Genomic DNA, 10,469 nt, shown 5'->3' with positions numbered 1-10,469 from the left:
GACTCAACTGGAGGACTGATACTCCATCCCCTTCAGCCTGTTGCTCAGCTGCCCGCCACATTGACCACACCCAGAGGAAGCAATGCCCCACAGCGGTGCTGCTGAATGACCAGAACCCTGATAGCTCCTGAAGTCCTAAGTATAAGAAATGCACCCTTCCCTTCTGAGCTGTGAAATTCTAGCAGCCCAAGCTATTTAAAGAGAGGTTTAGAAACTTTTAGGTGGAGGGAGGGAAGCATTTGGCAGGATGCAAAGATTTTTTGTTTTAATTGTTTTGGGTGATTTGAATGGACAACCTAATTCAGGAGAGATGCAGTTAGCAAATGGCATGCTGTTAGCAGTATGTGCTTCACTATGTAATCCCTAAACTGCTTCACAGGATGTGTTTTAATGGTTTTTCTCTTGCAGGAGCAGCATTAATGGCAGTTGCCCACGTAAAACCCACACAGAGCAGAGAGAGATATGTGACCCCTTTCTGACCTATCACATACAGTAGATGAGAGAGATCCTGCTTTCGCTCATAAAACCAATCTCTCTCCCCTAATAGCTGACAATCTGCAGCTCTTGTAAAAACACCCTAACCGCATTTACTAGGCGGTGGTGTCATTCTGAGCTCGAAGGCCTGTACCCTCCATCCCTGTTGCTGGATTGAGAGCAGAAGCCACTTTCACAGCAAACTACCAATAAATGGCATCGAGAAAAAATATTGCTAAAAGGACAGGGGGCCTCAGAAAACTCATACATTTACATGTCACCAGCCCACACAGCATGTGAAGATGATAAATATTTGAGTGCGTCCACAGGATTCTCAATGGGAACTTTTGTGGGGGAGTTTTTTCCATAGCCACTGAAATCTTTATGAGTGAATGGGGAATGTACTATTTCAGCCAGCTCCACACCCCACCACTTTCTTCCACAAGCAAGCCATAGACATCTTTCTCACAGCCAATAAAAACGATGAGCAGCAGGCTGTGGAGTTATTCAACAATTTCCAAAAATCACCTTTACTACAGAGCGTACAGATCCAAGACTCTCCTTGTGGGATGTCACAATTTTACAAAGCATCGATAAGATGCTCATAATTACTTGATAGAAAAAGAACATGGTTTCAGGTAGATGTACAATGTGTTTGGCAGCTGCACTGTTATAAGATCTCCTGCAGCTGCTCAATGCCAACAGATGAGAGCTCTCCCAATGATGTAATTAAACCACGTTCCATGAGCTGCAGGTAGCTATGGCAGTTGGAGATTGTAGTGAGGTGGCGAGGCCCCTCTAATCCCAAAGGTGGGAGAATCTCTCCCCAAGCCCTGGTGGGTGGAGACCCAGGCCTGCCCATCACCTGGCCGGAAGCCAGTGGGAGGAACAGGAAGTATAAAAGCTGAAGCCAGGCGCTTAGTTGAGCCTCAGCCACTGGAGGAGCTAGGTCCTGGTCCAAGCGCCCAGGCTGGGAGATGGATACAGTACTGCAGGAGGCTGAGGACTGGCCTGGGCTGCCAGGCCCACAGCTAGAACTTACCAATGAAGAGCTACAAGGCAGGATGGAGACCCCATTCTACCCCAACACAGAGGAATCTAACCTGCTGCCCTGTGAGGTGTGACCCCAGGGGGAGTTTGGAAGTGGCCCAGAGAGAGCTGAGACAATGTGTTGCAATTTGGATTCCTGCAGACCCCAGTGGTAGGATGCTGGGCTGGGGTGCAGTGGAGCATGTAGGCCTGTGCCCTCTCCCCACCATCTCTAGTCTGTGGGTGGCAGTCTCCCTCTCTCACTAGTGTAGGCACACACCTGTGTTTGTCGCCTCTCCACCTTGCTAGGAGGTGCAAGTATTTGCTGCCCTGCCCTGCACTAGGGCCTGGACTGCACTGGGAACTGTTGGCTGTCCTGCCCTGTACTTGGGCTTGGAATTGTATGGTGAGACTCCTCGTAGCCCCGCCCTGAGTGGGGTTCCAGGCTCACCTTACTGGATGTTCAGCCCACTGGCTGGCCTGAGCATCTGGACTATAGCCACCCACCCTAAATGAGGACCTGGACCTGTTAGTCTGTCTGCCTGGCCTGATCACAGACTGGTCCCTAGGACTCTTACTGATTCTGGCAACGAAATTTTGTTAAAATAACTCGGTAGTTAACACACAAATTGGCACAAAGCCAAGGCCTAAATTATAAATAGGCCAACAGGATAAACAAGGTGAACTGTACTTCCCCCATTTCACAGGGATACTCAGAAAACAGGGATACCACAGCAGGGTCAGGCCCATGGCTGGACCAGGAACAAGAGAGGAGGGATGAGGAACCCAACTGCCTCATGGTGAGGCTCAGGAATGATGGTATGGGATCAGGTAGACAATTGGAATCAGGTAAACTGATCTCTGTGGGTGGTATTCTGCAGACCTGGGCTGCCTGGCACTGGGTGCTCAGATCTTACGCGCTCTTTTGCTGCTGGACAGGTTGTCTAGGTCACACAACCCCATTTTTCCCACCTTGGCAGAAAAAAATCCCCAATGTCCCAATAAGAAGGGACCAAATATGGTGGGCAAATAATCCCTTCAATAAAACAAAATGGCAAAAGCCAAAAACAATCCCTCTGGCAAAATGGCAAAAACCAAAAACAAGCCACCGAGGGAGAGAACCAAGGGATCTATGTCTGCTGGGCCACCTAGGGAGCTTCCTTCCATCACAGGATGGAGATTTCTGTGTCCCACACAGGCAGCTCCTCTGTGGCTCAGCTTGCAACCCTGCATGGTTGCAACCTCCACAGTGTTCATGATGGTGGCCCACAGTGCCCCCTTCTTCAGCTCATGCAGGCCAGGGATGGTGGTGTGGCTGGGTGTGCAGGCATCATAGCGCAGCTTAGCCGGGTGGTCCCCCTTGTCCAGAATCATCTCTGCTGCTCCTAATAGTGTCTCAGCTGCAATTTTATTTGTCAAAGCACTGGGCATGCCCATCTTCACAGCACCTTCTGCAAACAGATAAACATAGGCTACGCCTCTACTGCTCAGGCCCATGTAGGCATCAGTGCAGGACTCAGGCATTTCTGCACAAAGCCCACAGGCGGACTGCAGGTTCTTCAGCAGGGCAGCCTCCTCCTCCCCAGTACAGCTCCCCCCCGGGCAAACACCACTGCCTCCTCCTGCACCATACAGGGCAGGCTGGGCGTCCCCTACAGCACCTTGGTCCTGGCAGGGGGCAGCTGCTGCAAAGTCTGCTGAGTGACTCCAGCAGCCACCAATATGAGAATGTGGTCCTGGGTGATGGCAGGAGAAATCTCCTGCAGGAAACTGGTTAGGCTTGATCACTAGGAAGAGCAGGTTTGGTGCCACAGCACCTTGCTGCTGCAGTGCATGGTCTTGCAGCCCAAATCCTGGAAGGCACCAAGTTCCCTGTGGACAGCACACTGGCCAAGATGTTGGCCATTTTGCCTTTTCCTGCACTCAGCACACCCTGTGCCAGGCTGCGGGCCATGTGCCTGGCTCCCATGAACCTGACCCATGGCTCCCCACATGCCTCCATTGTGGGCTGGCTTGGTGGAGTGGCCCCTCACTGACCTGGAGGGAGAACTTTTCCCTGGGCCTGACCAGGCTATAGAGATGATCTACTGTTGATATAGTCTGGTCCAAATGGGTGCTTCTGTCAGTGTTATTTCTGTTGCCTTATTTTTTTGGGGGGGGGGCATGCAGGGGTGTTGTCACATCCCTTTAGTGATGTAAGTTACACTGTTAATACTGGTAATATAGATGACTTGTGTTCTAGGAGGAGTACAAGAGTTAAGTAGTAGTAGTAGTACACACAGCCTTAGTTTCTGCATAGTCTTGTGACTGCAAGTTTGCCTGTTATTGGGCTGGCTGCAAAAGGAATGATGGAAGCAGCAGAAAGGAAAAGAAAATTGATCTGGATGTCTTTGACTACATCTACAATATGAGATAAATTCAAATTTAAGGCAGTTAGCTGGGTATTAAAATCTCACTGTCTTCACTGTAAATACCATTAGCTCAATTTAGGGAGCACTGTATTGATATAATATCATCAGAACCAGGTGGGCATAGTGTTAAGTTCAAATTTAACATTTCAAATGAAGGCTAATATGGAAGCATCATGTCTTTGGATTGAATTCATTAGCCTCCAGAGGCTGACTGGCACTGTTGCACCTGGCTCCCAGCTCCCTGGCACTCGCAGGAGTTAGGAAACTGACCAGCACAGCAGCCCTGGTCAGTTTCCTGGCCCCTGAAAGTGGCATGAAGCTGGAGAACTCATGGCGCTGCTGCACTTGGCTCCTGGCTCCCTGCCACTCTTGGGAGCCATGAAACTGACCAGCACTGCACCTGGTTCCCACCTCCCGTAAGCCAGGCACAGCAGCTATAGTCAGTTTTCTGGCTGCCCCAAGCTGTGGCAACCTAGGAACCAGGCAGCAGGGTGAGCACTGCCAGTGGTGGAGGTGCAGCAGGGCACATGGGGAGGGCACAGAATGAGGGGCTGAGGGAACTGTGGGATAGGTTCCCACAATGCAGTGCTGCAACTGTCAATGTTTGGCCATGCTAGTGTGGCAGCACTAACTCAACTTTGTGGGAAGTGAGGATATTCCAAATCAAATTTATAAAACCCAGAGTTATAAAATTAAATTTATCTAGTAGCGTAGACGTAGCCTTTGAGACGTTCAGATGAGCATGGGGCTGACATGGCATTAGCCACCCTGACTCCCTCTGAGCCCAAGTATGTCCTCATATGTGAATACGCCCAGGATCCAGCATTGACCATAAATACAGAGGGGAAAACCACAGACCAAGGAAGTTGCTGAACTAAATGAACCTCTCTCTCTAATTATATAATTCACATTATTAAAAATGAGAAGATGGGCCTAGGAAGTGATTCTGTAAGTTCCACAAGTGAGTTAAAGATTCTTCAGTGACAGAGGGCACATAATGTAGGGTCAGACTAATCAATTACACCCTTCCCTGCCAGGCCTCCATCAAGCAAAACATGTAAGCATGTGTATCTATGACCTCCATGGACTATTCACATGCTTACAGCTAAGCACATATTTAGGTGCCTTACAGGATTGGGCCCAAATCCATAATTTGGGTCTCCACTATTATTTTCAAGGGTAGAGATTTGCTATGCCGAACAGACACTGATATTACAGAAATATTTTAAATGCTTCGGGTTTGATGCAAAAGGGAAGGATTTCATAACAGTAAGCCTCTTCTACCTGATATCCCTCAAACCATCATTTGTTTTTCCCCCAGCAGTGCCTCACATTTGGTAGCTATGCTTTAAAACCTGGGTGCATTATTATTCAGGAACAGGCCTTCCAGCACAGATGAAATGAATGTAAAATTATCAGCATGGCACTGACCAAGCACAATAAATCTCACTCTACCTGAAACAAACAGCAGCAGGAATATGATTCCGATATACTGAAATTTGCATCTTCCTTCAGAAATAGTAGATACCAGGAACTAAGCACACAGCATCAGATTAAAAAAAAAAGGAGGATATCATGGTAGATGTCTCCTGCACATTAGCATTCACTGCTGTAGAATATATGGCAAGGAAGGAAGGCAAAAGAATTTATGTTTACATTTCATCACTTTTGAAATAGCCTGTGTGCAAGTCACCCTTTAACAGCACTCCTACGGACAGGACTGTGCAGAGAAAATGTAGGGCAAAGAAGCAATGTCTGATAAACACAAAACGTGTTGTCAAATTATAATGTTGTAATATTTCAGCTGTTGACTTCCTTTGATATTTGCAGTTGCCAGTAACACATTTGAAACAGCATAAGGAGGCATAAATTCTCACTATGTAAATATAGAGATATACTACTGCACATATGCGCCTATACATTAGGGGAGGTGTGTATATATGTTGTATCTCCATGATATTGTTACAGCAAAAACTCGAATTAATAAGCATTTATATGGCATTTAAAGTTACCATTAAACATTTAAAATAGTTATTGTCTTTCAACCAGAGCCACAAGAAATTGCACAAAAATCTCCTGGGTAGTTATCTATTTATTGTCAATGATGGGCCTTATTCCCCTCTCTGTAGTTACACCTGGGACGGAACTGGAATTTAAGGACATTCTCCGATAAAGTAATTCTCCATTGCCAGTATTATATTTAACGACCACCTAAAAAATTAACCTATTCTTACCTAGTGATATTAAAGTAGTTACCAACAAAAAAAAAAAAAACAAAACAGCCAAGAAGTCACATTCACTACAATCCTTTTTTTTTTAGCCAGCTGGGATGGCTTAATAATCTAGCCAAAGAATTATAGGACTGGATGGGACCTTGAAGTCACCTAGTCCAGTTTCCTGTACTCATGGCAAGACCAAGTATTCACTAAACCACCTTGATAACTCCTTAAAGCACTTTGGCAGTGGGTATTACCCACAAAAGCTCGTTACTAGTAAATATAATTGTTAGTCTTTAAGGTGCTACATGATTGCCTTTTTTGTGTGTTTGGGGGGGGGGGCGCAGTTTGTGAAGCCACAGACTAACATGGCTACACCTCTGAGGCTATTCACCCTGACAGGTGTTTGTCTAACCTGTTCTTAAAAATCTCCATTGATGGAAATTCTACAGCTTCACTAAGCAGTTTATTGCAATGCTTAATCACCATGAAGTTTTTCCTACTGTCCGATGTAAACTACTCTTGCTGCAATTTAAGCCCATTGCTCCTTGTCCTATTCTCAGACATTAAGGAGAACAATTTTTCTCCTTCCTGCTTGGAACAACCTTTTATGTATTTGAAAACTGTTGTCATGTACCTTCCATTGCTTTGAGTTATAAGAGGAAGCTGTATACCAAATTTGGTGGTCCTAGTTCTTACTGTTCATGAGGAGTTCTTGATCACACAGAAAAACTAATAGATAATATAAAAACAACAAGAAGTTCTGTGGCACCTTATCAATTAACAGATATTTTGGAGCATAAGCTTTCGTGGGCAAAGACCCGCTTTGTCAGGAGGAACAGAGAATTTCCCAAAAGGGAAAATTCAGAATTTATTCCTGTGGTGAACACATTGAAATATACCATGAATGGAATTATTTTGCTCTGACCAATCTCTTGGAATACTATAAACATTGTCCCCATGGAAAAAAGCACATTTTCGGCTGAAAACAATAGCAATGATCCTGTAACTGAACAAAAAGCAATAGGTACCTGTTCATGACTATATGCTGTACTGCAGAGGAATGGTAGTCAGATCAATCAGGGACCATAAAGCAAGAAATGGCTAATGGGAAGGTCAGGAGAGGAGGGAGAAATTCCAGTTGTCGTGTTCAGGACTGAGTTTGGAGATGAGACTTATGTCATAAGCACAGCCCTGATTTCGGGACTTGTTGTTCTAAGAATAAACACAACTGCTTGAAAGGGTAGTTGAGTTTGGGGGATATCCTTCATGTGTATGTCCTGTGTAATGCCACCAATTCATTACCACACTCACTCTGAAGCCATGACAGAACTTGACCCTTGCTGTTTATAAGGCACATGAGACTCCATTATAGCTGTAGTTGGTGAAGGGTGAACATATTTGGAGGGAAGAACAAAACATGGAGATTTGCATTTAAATCCCTTATGATTTAATCTGTTTCTCCCTGATAACATTTATATTGGTCTTCAGCAGCTGTCTTCTGGTTGTTTTCTCACTTTCTCCCATCTTATCTGCAAACTGAACAAATGGGTTTATCTATTTTATGGTTGTGTGCCAAAGAATGTATTTATCATGATAATTGGACCAGAAATAGAAAGAGCAAGAGGATTTTTTTCCTTTATACAATTGAACTTTAGTGAAACAAATTAAAATATGAGGAAATCATGGGCTGAATTCTTCTTGGTTTTTCTTTGTTTTGGTCTATGTTTGTCCCTCCATTCTGAATGCATGAGCTCGATTGCAGTCAATGGGTATTTGGTGTGTGCCATTGAATGTTTCTTCAGCTTGGTTAAATTACAAGTGTAACCTGGAGTGAACCATGTTTAGCTCCACTTCCTATAGCCATGGCAGCAAAAACTTTCCATGTCCTTCTGCAACTGGCTTTGAAATTGTGCCCTATTGAATCAAACACAGCAAGGGCCAGGTGATCTGTGGATTCATGACCTCCAGTCTTCATTACTGTAATTTATTCTATCTAGGAATGAAACCATGTGCCACAGGAAAAGCTCTAGCTAGTACAAAACATAACAGACTATCTACTTGAAATACAAGTTGCTGTAAGAGTGCCGCCACTGTGCTTGCTTCTTTCCATAGGGTCCCCACTGAGCTCAGAGTCCATGTTAAGCTATCTCTGAGGCTGCGTCTATGCTAGCAAGTTCTGTAGGAAAAAAATGGGCCTTTTCCAAAAGAATCCATGGAGTGTCCACACGCAAAATGCTGTCTTCCGATCTGAAGTGGAAAGAATGCAGCACTTTTTCTGGTGGCCCTCTTCCTCTCCCAGATGAGGAAGACCACCTTTTTCTGAAAGATTCTTTTGGGAAAGAAGCATGTGTAGACACTCCATGGGCCCTTCTTTCAAAAGAGCAGTCCTCATGGCACCAGAATTTTTTTATGCCTGGCCCATTCTTTCAAAAGAGCAGGGGTGTTAAAAGAGCAGATCGATCTTTCGATCCACTTTTTTGTGAGCGGACATGATTTTTCAAAAGTTTTTTCAGAAGTTCTCTTCTGGAATATCTTCTTTTGAAGGATCTCTATAGTGTAGACGCAGCTTATGGGCTTTGATCTAGATACCTAACAGATCACCTCTCCCTGATACTTTCCACCGAAACCAAGAACCTGTCAACCAGCTGCCACAGACTCATGCATAAGATAAGAATGACCACAGGGCACAAGGTGTTCGGAAATAAATGCAAATCTTATTTCTTCCATTTACATGTGCATTGACAAATTTCTGCTCCTATTGGCTGGGACAGAAGAAAGAGATGTTCCTCTTGCTATTTTTAAATACTTGGGAACAGATCACATACCACTCTGATGGGGACTCTATGCGTACTGATAAAAGGCCAGCTTTTTAAGACATTTAGGGTATGCCTTTGCTACCCAGATGATCAACCCAGTCAGGGTTGATCTTCCAGGGTTCAATTTTGTGTGCCCCTAATAGGCACATGAAATCAAACTATCAGGGGTCAATGGTCAATCCCAGTACTCCTCCATACTGCAAAGAGTAAGGGAGGTTGATGGGAGACTTTCTCCCATCAACCTCCCTCAGTGAGGATGGCCAGATAAGTCAATACTAGAAAAGTTAATTCCAGCTACACAATTACTTACCTAAGATCAATTTAAGGTCTAGTGTAGGCCTAGCCTTAGATGCCTAAAGAAGTACCTTGTCACCTAACCTGCACTGAAGTCAATCTAGGAACTTTGGATAATTCCTAGATGTTTTTAAATCCCATCTTGACAAAGTCTTGGCTGGGATGATTTAGTTAGGGTTGATCCTGCTTCACACAGGGGGCTGGACTAGATGACCTCCTAAGGTCCCTTCCAGCCCTAGGATTCTACAACTCTATGAATTCTATGATACCAAGGTGGATTAGATGGAAGTATTTCCACAGACTCATTAGAATGTCCTACCTTTTTGGCTGACTTACAGTGTCTGCACCTGAGGCTTCATAACACTGGCACAATATTATTCGGTTCTAGTTAAAAACTGCATCTGGCAGTCCTTGTCCCTGCAGATTGCCTTCACTCGGTTACTGCTTCTGTCAGTATCCTCTTTAACAACCGTGGGTAGTAGGTTTCCCATACAGTATCATACAAGCTATAATATCTAAGCACAATGGGATCCATTAGAAAAATGCAGCAGAACCTTAATGTTTTTCTGTCACAGTTGCTTTAGGATGTTATATGGTTACTATTGTATTATACACAAAGGATATCAACAGGGCAGCCTATGGGAAACTTCTTCCTTAATGGTATTCTTTCAGTTACAGCACAATGGACTAATTACCCTTTAGCACTCATGCCCTAGGATCTAGCGAACAAAGAGCATTTTTGGCAGGTTTACCAAGAAAGTGAAATTTTAAGAGTATGGGGACATACTAGTGAATTGACTGTGTATTTTGTAGATGCATTAAGACCATTTTACAGTAACTATGGATAAACAAGCACTTTCTTATTGAAGCTCCAAGCTGTGCCAAACCCTCAGAGGCTAGAGTCAGCCAAGAATGAGGAGTTGTTTCATTCTTTGAACAGGACAAAAACAAAACCATGGTATGCACATAAAAGGAAATCAGAGCTTTTCCATAGAAGATGAGTGGAAAGATTAACCACTGGTAATTCAACCATATTTCCATTTCTGTTTGTTTCTTATTCAATACTTTAAAAGCTCCATTCTTCTAATAATGTGCTGACTCACATACAAGTTGCATCACCCACTGGTGAACATGTCCAAGGTCTCTCTCTGTGCTCAATCCACACAGAACTGTCTGGTACAGCTCCAGCTAGGCAGCATCAACTCTTTTGTTCAAGCTGTACCCAC

At 44.5% G+C, this 10,469-nt stretch overlaps 1 pseudogene; it reads right to left on the bottom strand.

Moving 5' to 3' along the window:
- Positions 1–2,541: 2,541 nt before the first annotated feature.
- LOC142020876 (pyrroline-5-carboxylate reductase 3-like) lies at positions 2,542–3,505 on the bottom strand (annotated as a pseudogene).
- Positions 3,506–10,469: the final 6,964 nt, after the last annotated feature.

The sequence above is a fragment of the Carettochelys insculpta genome, chromosome 14 (assembly GCF_033958435.1).
Source record: "Carettochelys insculpta isolate YL-2023 chromosome 14, ASM3395843v1, whole genome shotgun sequence".
Lineage (NCBI taxonomy): Eukaryota > Metazoa > Chordata > Testudines > Carettochelyidae > Carettochelys > Carettochelys insculpta.
This window is presented reverse-complemented; position numbering and strand designations above follow the sequence as displayed.